Source organism: Danio rerio, chromosome 12 (assembly GCF_049306965.1).
Source record: "Danio rerio strain Tuebingen ecotype United States chromosome 12, GRCz12tu, whole genome shotgun sequence".
In the NCBI taxonomy this organism is placed as follows: domain Eukaryota; kingdom Metazoa; phylum Chordata; class Actinopteri; order Cypriniformes; family Danionidae; genus Danio; species Danio rerio.
This window is the reverse complement of record NC_133187.1, coordinates 36,844,435-36,856,404: the sequence shown is the minus strand read 5'-3', so window position 1 is coordinate 36,856,404 and position 11,970 is coordinate 36,844,435.

Genomic DNA, 11,970 nt, shown 5'->3' with positions numbered 1-11,970 from the left:
GAGAGAACATGCAAACACAGAAATGCCAACTGGCCCAGCCGGGACCACACTGTAAAAAAAGTACAAAATATTTTATGGTACAAAAAAATAGCAACAGTGGTTTCCAGTATTTTACCATTTAAATACAGTACAGTTCAGTTTTTTATGGTAAACTACTGTATTTCATTCATTTATAGCAGGGATCACCAAACTTGTTCCTTGAGAGCCGGTGTCCTCCAGATTTTAGCTCCAACCCTAATCAAACACACCTGAACAAGCTAATCAAGGTCTCACTAGGTTTACTTGAAACACCCAGGCAGGTGTGTTGAGGCAAGTTGGAGCTAAACCCTGCAGGGCACCGGACCTGCAGGAACGAGATTGGTGACCCCTGGTTTATAGTGTTAACACACCAATGTTTCGAAGTACCAACATATACACATCAAAAACATAAACATATTATGATGAGAAAGGCCTATAATAAACTAATGCTAACCACAAACATAAGGCGCTCAGTGTCATTCACACAACTACTAAACTCCATCATGGTAACAGACATCAAATTTAAGTAATGGAATAAATATTTTTATCAACATTAGATGTAACATAAAACTCTATTGTACATCACTGATGTAAAAAATAAAGAATGAAACCCATAGTAATGTCAACAAAAGGCATAAAAGAGTCTTGACATGGGATTTTTTTTAAATATCTGCTTTTGTGAGTGACAGTTAATGATAGAGAGAGTAAATATTGATATAATTTATATTTTTGAGTAACTACAATAGAAGATAAAGACTATTAAGTAAAAAATAACACACTTTTAAAGTTTGATTTCACAACCATTTTTTTCTCTATTTTTCAGGTTAGCATAAGTATGAAATGCTTCTAGCAATACATTACCTCAATAACCTGATTTAGTGTACTTTTGTGTGATGAAAAATTGGGTAGGCTTTTTATGCACAATTTTTTATGGCAAATGTTTTTTGCAAAATTTATACTACACTCAAAAAGAAACATCAAATGAATGGCACTAAAAAGCATACACACAAAAAACAGACAAACGTGAATGTGTTTCATTACAACATTTTTTCCATGTATCACAGTAGTTGATGTTTATTCACATAAAACAAAACTATTCTACTTTGTAATAAATAAATACTAGTGTTTTTGAACCATACTATTCACCTTATTCTCTGCGTCCGAGTGGGCACAGCCATTTGAATGATTTTGGCTCAAGACTTCCAATCTCATTTACTTCCATTCATTTTTAGACGTCCATTTATTTTTAGCTCGTTTTGCTGCTTGGTGTTGCAAACTAATTTTTTCTTATTATATTATTCAACTTCTGTATAGTCATGCAAACACTTGTTTGTAGAGCAAGTAGTTTGACCATTTTCTGATGTTTATTATTCCTAGTCATTTTTCCCATAGGCATCTGAATCGAAAGTTTTAAAACAATTGCAAAAACGAGCGCACTTGAGCATTGAAGAATAAGGTCAATAGTAAAGTACTTGAATTAATCTTTCATTGTAATTCTATAGTCACTATTGTAACACAACAACTACGGTAATTTGAACAAATTACCAATACTGTAGTTTTCTACAACTATAGTTGGTGTCATTCTACAATACACCACAATTTATTGTAGCAAAAAACTAAAGTCTACTGCAGTATTAATTAATTTATCACTTTACTGTACTTAATACTAGAGTATGCTGGAGCACTCATTAACAAAGTTGTAAATACAATAATAGATACACTTGAATTTAGATTTATTAGCCCCCCTGTATATTTTTTCCCTCAATTACTTTTTAACAGAAAGAAGTTTTTTTCAACACATTTCTAAACATAATAGTTTTAATAACTCATTTCTAATAAGTGATTTATTTTATCTTTGCCATGATGACAGTAAATAATATTTTACTAGACATTTTTTAAAACACTAGTATTCTGATTAAAGTGCAATTTAAAGGTTAATTAGGAAAGTTAAGGTAATTAGGTAAGTCAAATAACAGTGGTTTGTTCTGTAGACAATCGAGAAGAAAAAAAAACTGCTTAAGAGGACTAATAATACTGACCTTAAAAAGTTTTTGAAGGATTAAAAACTGCTTTTACTCTAGTCGAAATAAAACAAAGAAGACTTTCTCCTGAGGAAAAAATGTTATAGAAAATTACTGTGAAATTTCCTTGCTCTGTTAAACGTAATTTGGAAAATATTTGAAAAAGATAATAGGATAATATTTTGACTTCAACTATTTAAGTATTTAATATAAATTACTGTAGTATTTTGTCATGTTGGAACCCTACACAATTGTCAACTAAAAATGAACCTTCGGCTGTGTATTGACACAACAATGTCTTGTCTGTATTTCATTCTGACTTTGAAAGCACTGTAAGCTGACAAGAAATCCACTTGGAAACTTTATTTTGGTCATAAGACAAATGGCATTATTGTCAAACAGACACAGGGATCTTCTGCACCTGTTTCGCTCTTGCGTGTGTGTGTGTGTGTAGACAGCCTGGCAGCTACTTGCGAGTCTGTGTCTCAGTTGTGTGATTATGTTAAACAATATTTGTTTGCAGTCTGTTTGTGAAGGACTGTATATATTTGCATGCCTTTGGATATGAATGTATGCTGATATAACAAATATGTGCATGTACAGAAGCATCCAGTGTATGTCTACTTCAAGAATGCTTTATGTCTGGGAATGTACACAGTGAATGATGCGCGTTTTGTGTTTGAACAAAGGTTGGTTTGTAGCCTATTACTAGTCTGCAATCTATTGAGTGTACAGTATATATTAGAGGAAAACGGAGAATGAACATGCTTTGTTTACGATGTTATAATGAATGTCTGTAGACTACTAAATGCCTCCCCCATGTCATTGCACACATACCAATGCCAAGAAGGAGTTAACGATGCGAGTGCTTCGGCATTAGGCTTGTGTACATGTGCGGTTTTGTCAGCAAGCCAGACAAGGTTTACATTCAGCATGAGGCCTGGGTCAGATGAAAGGTCAAAGTTCAGGTCAAATTAGGCATCATGCCTGCGTCTTCTGACACGCCATCAACACAAGTGGTGTAAAATTTACATGGTTCTTGCTCTCTCTATATATACAGTTTAAGTCAGAATTATTTGCCCCTTGATAATTTTTTTCCCAATTTCTGTTTAACGGAGAGAATATTTTTCAACACATTTCTAAACATAATAATTTTAATAACTCATTTCTAATAATTTACTTATTTTATATTTGCCATGATGACAGTAAATAATATTTGACGAGAAATTTTTCAAGACACTTCTATACAGCTTAAAGTGACTTTTAAAGGCTTAACTAGGTTTATTAGGTTAACTAGGCAAGTTAGGGCAATTAGGCAAGTCATTGTATAATGATGGTTTGTTCTGTAGACTATCGAGAAAAAATATATACCTTAGAGGGGCTAATAATTTTTATCTTAAAATAGTTTTATTCTAGCCGAAATAAAACAAATAAGACTATCTCCAAAGAAAAAATATTATCAAACATACAGCGAAAATTTCCTTGCTCTGTGAAACAGAATTTAGGAAATATTTAAATAATATAATATAGTGGGGCTAATAATTCTGATTTCCACTGTACAGTGCATCCAGAAAGTATTCATAGCATTTCACTTTTTCCACATTTTTTTATGTTACAGCCTTATTCCAAAATGGATTAAATTTATTTCCTCAAAATTCTACACACAATAGCCCATAATGACAATTTGAAAAAAAAAATTGTTGCAAATGTATTAAAAATAAAAAACCTGAAAAATCTCATGTACAGAAGTATTCACAGCCTTTGGCGTGAAGCTCTAAATTGAGCTCAGGTCCATTCTGCTTCCACTGATCATTCTTAAGATGTTTCAGCAGCTTAATTGGAGTTCACTTGTGGTAAATTCAGTTAATTGGACATGATTTGAACATGCATACAGCTGTCTTAATAAGGTCCAAGGGTTGACAGTGCATGTCAAAACACAAACCAAGTGTGAAGACAAAGGAATTGTCTGTAGACCTCCAAGACAGGATTGTTTCAAGGCACAAGGCTGGAGAAGGTTACAGAAAAATTTCTGCTGCTCTGAAAGTTCCAATCTGCACAGTGGTCTCCATCATCCGTAAGTGGAAGATGTTTGGAAACACCAGGACTCTTCCTAGAGCTGGCCGGCTATGAAGTCAGAAAAGACTCAAAAGTAATTCACGAAAAAGACACGATGTACACATGCGTAGCCAAATTCACGTGCATAAAGTCAAATTCACGTACGTAAAATATTTATTTATATTCACACAAAAAATTCACGAGCACAAAATAAAAATACATTTTCATAAAATACGTTTCACAAATGCAAAACACCATTTGCAAATGTATAAGAGTGTACAAAAAGTTTTGAATGTTTAAAACTTGCGAGTTCATCCTGAATGAAAATGTGCAAATCCCCCTGGATACGAGTGTGTGTGTCCGCTTGTTAAGTGGTGACGTATGTATGATCCTTAGTCAGGAAGTAATCTATAACCCGATGGTCAATCTGTCTGAGCTCCAGCGTTCTTCTGTGGTGAGAGGAGAACCTTACAGAAGGACAACCTTCTGTGCAGCAATCCACCAATCAGGCCTGTATGGTAGAGTGGCCTGACAGAAGCCCCTCCCCACCTGGAATTTGCCAAAAGGCATCTGAAGGACTCTCAAACCATAAGAAACAAAATTCTCTGGTCTGATGAGACTAAAAATGTACTCTTTGGAGTGAATGCCAGGTGTTAAGTTTGGAGGAAATTAGGCAAAAATCATCATCAGGCTAATATTTTAAAAATTAATAAAAAATTCCCGAAGACAGGTGTGCCTAGCTTGTGACATCATATTCAAAAAGACTTGAGGCTGTAATTGCTGCCAAACGTGCATCGACAAAGTATTGAGCAAAGACTGTAAATACTTCTGTTCATGTAATTTTTCAGGTTTTTTATTTTTAATAAATTAGCAACAATTTTAATTTCTATTATTATAAACATATTTTTCTCAATGTTAATAGGTTTTAAAATATATGCTGTGGTCTTGCCATGACTTAAAAGAGTATTGGAAAAAGGTCTTAGAGGTTATTGCCATTTTTGTAGGTGCTAATGTGACTAGAGAGCCTAAACTTCGGAGATACTATTCTACTTGATCAACAAAGCATTAATCTGAGATTGGTCAAACTAGCAGCCAAAAATGTATAACTTTGAGATGGACGAATTCTGAACCACCTTCTACTTCCATGTAGATTATTTGTCATATGCCTTTGTAAAAAATTGCATTTCCTTTGTCAAATACTGGGGCAGCTTCATTTCTTAATTGGGTACAACAGGACAGAATGCTTAGTACCTGACTTTTTTATGTTTTCTTGTTTAATTTTATTCATAGTTTATTTGTGGCACTACGGGTTGGTGGTTTGGGGCAAAACCCAAGTCTGTTCTCTGCATTCTTGGAATTGAGAAACAGCCATAACGTAAAAAAAAAACAAGAAAAAAAAAACATTTAAATATGATTTATTCTTGTGACTGTGACGCTGAATTGTAAGTGTTCACTGTCAAATGACCATTCTGAAATAATTCTAATATTTTGATTTGATATTTAAGAAATCTGTTCAGTTCAGTAAGGATTTATATGATCGAAAATATCAAAAGAAAATATTGATGAAAATATCAAATAAAACAACAAAAATATTGTGAAATGTTAGAATTAAGTGAATATATTTTTTAAAAATGTAATCAATTCCTTTGATTTAAACTGAATGAATTTTCAGCATTATCACTCTAGTCTGTCATGTGATCCTGAAATTATTCTAATATGCTGATTTGCTATGAACTATTATTATTGGCATTCACATTACTATCAATGATAAGTTTTTATTGAACAATTTTTGCTGTTCATAAGAATTAGAGGAATGAAAAGATCAAAACAACAATGAATATTTAAATTAAATCATTTGATTTATTCATCCATTCAGCTTAGTCTCTATTTCAAAAGGTCGCCACAGCAGAATGAACCACCAACTATTCAATCGTATGTTTTACGCAGCAAACGCCCTTTCAGTCGCAATTCAGTACTAGGAAACACCCATACACACTCATTTATTTAATCCAATTCACTTATACCACTTATTCACTTTGGATTGTGGGAAACAGGAGAAAATCCACGCAAACATGGAGAGAACATGCAAACTCCACACAGAAATACCAACCATAGCCGGTACTCAAACCAGGCGACAGTGCTAACCATTGAGTCACCATGTCCCCCTCATTTGCGACATTCAAATGATAAATATAAATTTGTAATATACCATGTCCTCAATTAATTTCATAAAAATGTTCACTATCATATAAATAAATATTGACTATACACAAATAATAAATATGACCATTTAAAACCATTGGCAAGAAAGAGAATGCATGTGTTAATCCACACTTTATGTGAAAGAATTCTGTAAGCTACTGCCCACATGAATAACACTGAATTTTTATCGTTTTATCCTCATTTAGTATCATTTTAGAAGAAGCAAGACTTTAAAAGAAGCACATGCAGTGAGCTGTGTAAAGCCTCTTTAATGTGTGTTTGAGTCATTGAATCTCCATTTCATGTTGTCTCTACAAGTCTTTTGAATTTGTTCTCTGTATCACAGAAATTCATATGTGGCGATGCATTTCAGCAGATATTCTTAAGACCACCTCGTGAGGCAGCCCACCTTAACTGTAGATTCAGCTGCCCATAACCTGTCACTCAAGAAGCAGCTGGTGGTAGCAACTTTTGGGAAACTGTGAACGGTGTGCTCAATTTGTTGCACTGTTGGAAGAATAACATTATAAGGAGAAAGAAGACCTCAGAATGAACAGTTCCTCCCTGCCTCCACTCACCGCTGCAAATATATGCTCCCTCCTGCCATCTAAGATCACTGTATAAACGGCGCCTTGTTGCTCTAAGGCCAAAAAGCCACCTCTAAAGCCTTTATCCTTCATGGAAAAAGCATAACACATACTTCAATAAAAACAATAAAACTGAATTTAGCTGAAAAAGCTTCCAATCCCTGTCCAAACTGCAGAGAAATTTTTGTTTGCATGTTTAAACTTTCCATTGAAAATGTCATTTACTGTAATGTGATCAGCCAAGAACAAAAAAATAAGAAAGGAAGGTCAAACTAAAGAAACAAACTTATTATTGGCGAAAATCTGTTTGGCAGTTCAGTATTCACAATCCTAAACAAAAACAACAATAAACAATGAAAATATTTTTTCTTGGTTTTTGTATTTCAACATATAAATATACACTCACCGGCCACTTTATTAGGTACACCTGTCCAACTGCTTGTTAATGCAAATTTCTTATCAGCCAATCAGCAACTCAATGCATTTAGGCATGTAGACATGGTCAAGACGATCTGCTGGACATCAGAATGCCGAAGAAAGTTAATTTAAGTGGTTGTTGGTGCCAGACGGGCCGGTCTTAAGTATTTCAGAAACTGCTGATCTACTGGGATTTTCACTAGAGGTTTGAACCAACACAGGTCTCATGGTTCGGTTGGGTTGCGTTTAAAATGCCATCGATTCGGTTCAATTCGGTTCAAATCGATATCTCGGTGCATCATGGTGCATTGAAAATGCCTTCCATAGACAGTTTTTTTTTTTTTTACAGCACAAGAAAAATGTATAAATGTATTTATACTTATATATTATTTGCAATACAATTTTGTCCTTTAATACAGTCAGATATATGAACTGTACCTTTAAAAACTCAAGTACAGGCACAGAACAACATGAGCTTTCACAGCAAATAAACAAATAAATATCCTGCTAGCTTACTGAGCCTTGTCTAGCAAGTTCTTACACTCCTATGATTAGTCATGCGCTCAACAGAAAGAGCTGCGATTGGCTCTAACGCTTTGGCACTGATCACCGATGATAAACACTGATAAACGGCATCAGCAATCACAGTTGATGATCCATGATAGACGCGGTGGAGAAAACTTGCTCTGCAGACATGTGCTCATGTCTGTATCTAGAAGTAATGCTGTAAGACCCGAGAGGAGAGTAAAAGTCTTGCCAGCAGGTCAAAAGGGCCACAGTAAGAGAGAGAGAGAAAGAGAGAGAAATGGAGTTTACTTTCATTTTTACAATCGCAGTGAAATAGGGGCTTCTGCTGTTCTGTGTCAGTGAAAGACTGTCCAGCAAACTCACAAGCAGTGAATTGTGCAGAGTTTCTGTGTCTTTAAATAGTTGCAGTGTTGTAATTACTCACGCTCGCCTCCCTCGCCATAGTAATCAACCGCGACAGAGTGCATATGTAATAAATGACAACATTACGTATTAACCTTATTGATGCCAGAGGTCAGAGGAGAATGGCCAGACTAGTTCCAGCTGATAGTTCCAGCAACAGTAACTCAAATAACCACTCGTTACAACTGAGGTATGCAGAAGAGCCTCTCTGAAAGCACAACACGTCAAACCTTGAGGTACAACATCAACCTACAGCAGCATAAGACCCCACCGAGTGCCACTCTAGTCAGCTAAGAACAGGAAACTGGCTACAATCCACCTCAAGGTAATTTATAACTTTATTCCTTGTTATTGGCGGTTCATTCCGCTGTGGCGACCCCAGATTAATAAAGGGACTAGACTAGAAATGCAGAATTAAGATCGTATGTAGGGTTAAATCGAGATCGCAATCTCTCTCTGATTAATCGTGCAGCCATAGTAGGCAGCACCCTCTAGTGGCTTTGTCATCTGAAATGTGCAATGAAACAAATACAGAGCAGCATGTTTTACTCATTGGAAAACCATTTCCAATGGGCCTGGACTGAAAGAAATACTACTGTTCAATAAAAAGTTCTTTTGGGAAACAGAAATGGATCTTCTATGGCTTTGTTGGAAATACTTTTCTTTAGAAGCTGTTCATTAATTTTTTTCTTTAGCTTTGTGTTTATTTCAGAGGTTGCCACAGCAGAATGAACCACCAACTATTACTGCATGTTGAATATAGTACTGGGAAACACACTCATTCATTTACACACGCACACACGCACACAAACACACACACACACACACACACACACACACACACACAGTGGCCAATTTACTCAATTCACCTATAGCGCAATTTGGACTGTAGAGGAAACCGGAGCACCCGGAGGAAACTCACGCCAACACAGGGAGAACATGCAAACTCCACAAAGAAATGCCAGGCTCGAACCAGCAACCTTCTTGCTATGAGGCGACAGTGCTAACCACTGAGCCACCTTGCCGCCCTTAATAACAAAGTTCAATCATTCTTCCATTTTCCCTCAGCTTAGTCCCTTTAATAATCTGGAGACACCACAGCAGAAAGAACCGCCAACTATTCCAGCATGTTTTATGCAGCAGATGCCCTCCATAAATATATTCTGTTTTACTTGGATGAGTTGATAATTGTGAAAATCTGTTATTTTTGTAACATTCTAAAAAGCTTTCTGCAGCACAGATTGCGTATGAACACTGGCTGAAAGACTTGCATCAGAAATCCCGTCATTTTTCACGATGCATCATGCAGCCTGATTATTTTTGTTTTCCTGAAGCCCAAATTACGAAACTATTATCTTCTGATGCCGAGAATGCATGAGTATTTAAACAACGCTGAATAATACAGTGGCACCGGTCTCATTTCTCTCCCTGGGTTTCATAGCACCCTCCACAACAGCTATTTTGGCTCCATTCCTCCCCCTCATCACCCCGTTTTATTCTGTGTTTTTTTTTCTGCACAAAATCATTGATATTCACTAATAAAGACCTCGGAGACATAATGCAACAGACATAGCCCCGTTACAGAAATAGATTTATTGCTAATCCATTATGCATAGTGGGTAATGTAACATATCTGATGCGATGGCTCACAGCGGGAGGAGAAAGATGCGTTAAGTGCGTTGAACATTAGGCTGGAAACTGGAGAGGAGAGGAAGCCACGGGCATCACAACATGCCACCCTGCAAGTAGATGGGCAGTCCTGGCCTCCAACCACACTTCTATTGCTGTCACTTCATATCTAATTCTTTCCCTCTCAATAAAAAGGAAAGTTCGCTCGAGGCAAAGAGATGCCCTGAGGTGACTCTCAAACCCACTAAATGCTAATAGGCACAGAATGATGCCAGACAGTATGGAAATGTGGACGTACTGAATGCGAGGTGATGCGGTTCAGTTCAAAGAAATATTCACATCATTTCATACTTGCTATCTTTTCTAATTATTTGTTTTAAAAGGGTCAAAGTATGCTAATCAGCAGTCAAATATAATATATATCGTATATAATATATGTGTGAGATGGCACGTTTTACAGTAATGTTTATTATTGTGCATTGCCCCTGTAAATAAAATAAACTAAAATAAACGAATAAACTAAACTAAAAACTAAATCGTTAAGAAAGGAAAGTATTCAAAAGCAGTCCTTTTGCCTATACAGTTAAAGTCAGACTTATTAAGTCCCCTTTAAATTTTTTCACAAATGATGTTTAACAGAGCAAGGAAATTTTCACAGTATGTCTGATAATATTTTTTCTTCTGGAGTAAGTCTTATTTATTTTATTTTGGCTAGAATAAAAGCAGTTTTTATTTTTTTTTAAAACCATTTAGGGTCGATAATATTAGTCCTTTTTTTTTTTCGAGAGTCTACAGAACAAACCGTTGTTATACAATAACTTGCCTAATTACCCTAACCTGCCTAGTTAACCTCATTAACCTAGTTAAACCTTTAAATGTCACTGTATAGAAGTGTCTTGAAAAATATCTAGTCAAATAATATTTACTGTCACCATGACAAAGATAAAATAAAGTTATTAAAGATTTGTTATTAAAACTATTATGTTTAGAAATGTGCTGAGAAAATCTTTTTTTGTAAAACATAAATTAGGAAAAAAAAATAAACGGGGAATAATGATTCAGGGGGTCTAATAATTTTGACTTCACCTGTATATTAAAGAGACAGTTCAGCCAAAAATGAAATTTAACTCAACATTTAGTCACCTACATGTGGCTTCAAACCTTTACGATTTTCTTTTTTTCTGTTGAACACTGAAGAAGATATTTTGAAGAATGCCGAGAGGGCCGAACCAGCGGCGTTCTTGCTGTGAGGCAACATTGCTACCCACTGGGCCGCCGTGCCACCCTATCAGAGAAGGGGAGGAGTAGGGGTGGAAGGGGGGATTCTTCAAGACGAAGATGACTGGAGTAGAAAGCTCTGGTATTTCATAGTGTTAGTATTCATCTGATTGGTGCAAATTGACGAAGCTAATGCGGTACCAGCTGTGTTCAGTCATAAGCATGTGATCCTCTTGAAATTAGTTTATAAATAAACCACACTCATTAAATTCACCTATAGCGCATGTCTTTGGACTGTGGGGGAAACCGGAGCACCAGGAGGAAACCCATGCGAATACAAGGAGAACATGCAAACTCCACACAGAAATGCAAACTGGTTCAGCCGGGACCTGAACTAGTGACCTTCATGTTGTGAGGCAACAGTGCTAACCACTGAGCTACCGTGCCACCCCAAAGCCTAATATAAAATTCTTAATAAAAAATTGTTGATTAAAAGCAATATATTTAAAGTTTATAGCATACAGTTTTACTATGGGATTGTTTATCTAACATAATGGGTAATAATGTGAACCGATGGCTTCAATAAAAGATTATAACATTGTTCAAAAGCTCTTTAAAGTTTTCAAAACAGCATTAAGGACGAAACTAATCCAAAACTAAAGTTTCAGAGCCCTTCAGAAAAATGGGAACTTTATTTTGCAGCTCTTCAAACAAATACGATGTGTTCTCTGTTTATCCATCTGACAAAAAAGTCCTATCCCAGCGTTTAAGTCAGTAGGAAGTGAAACAATAAGCATAAAAAAAGTAATTTAGATGATTTCAGGCAACCAAAACTTCTAACATGGGCTCATTCTGAACACATAGCCCTATATGCATTTCTGGAGATCACGAAT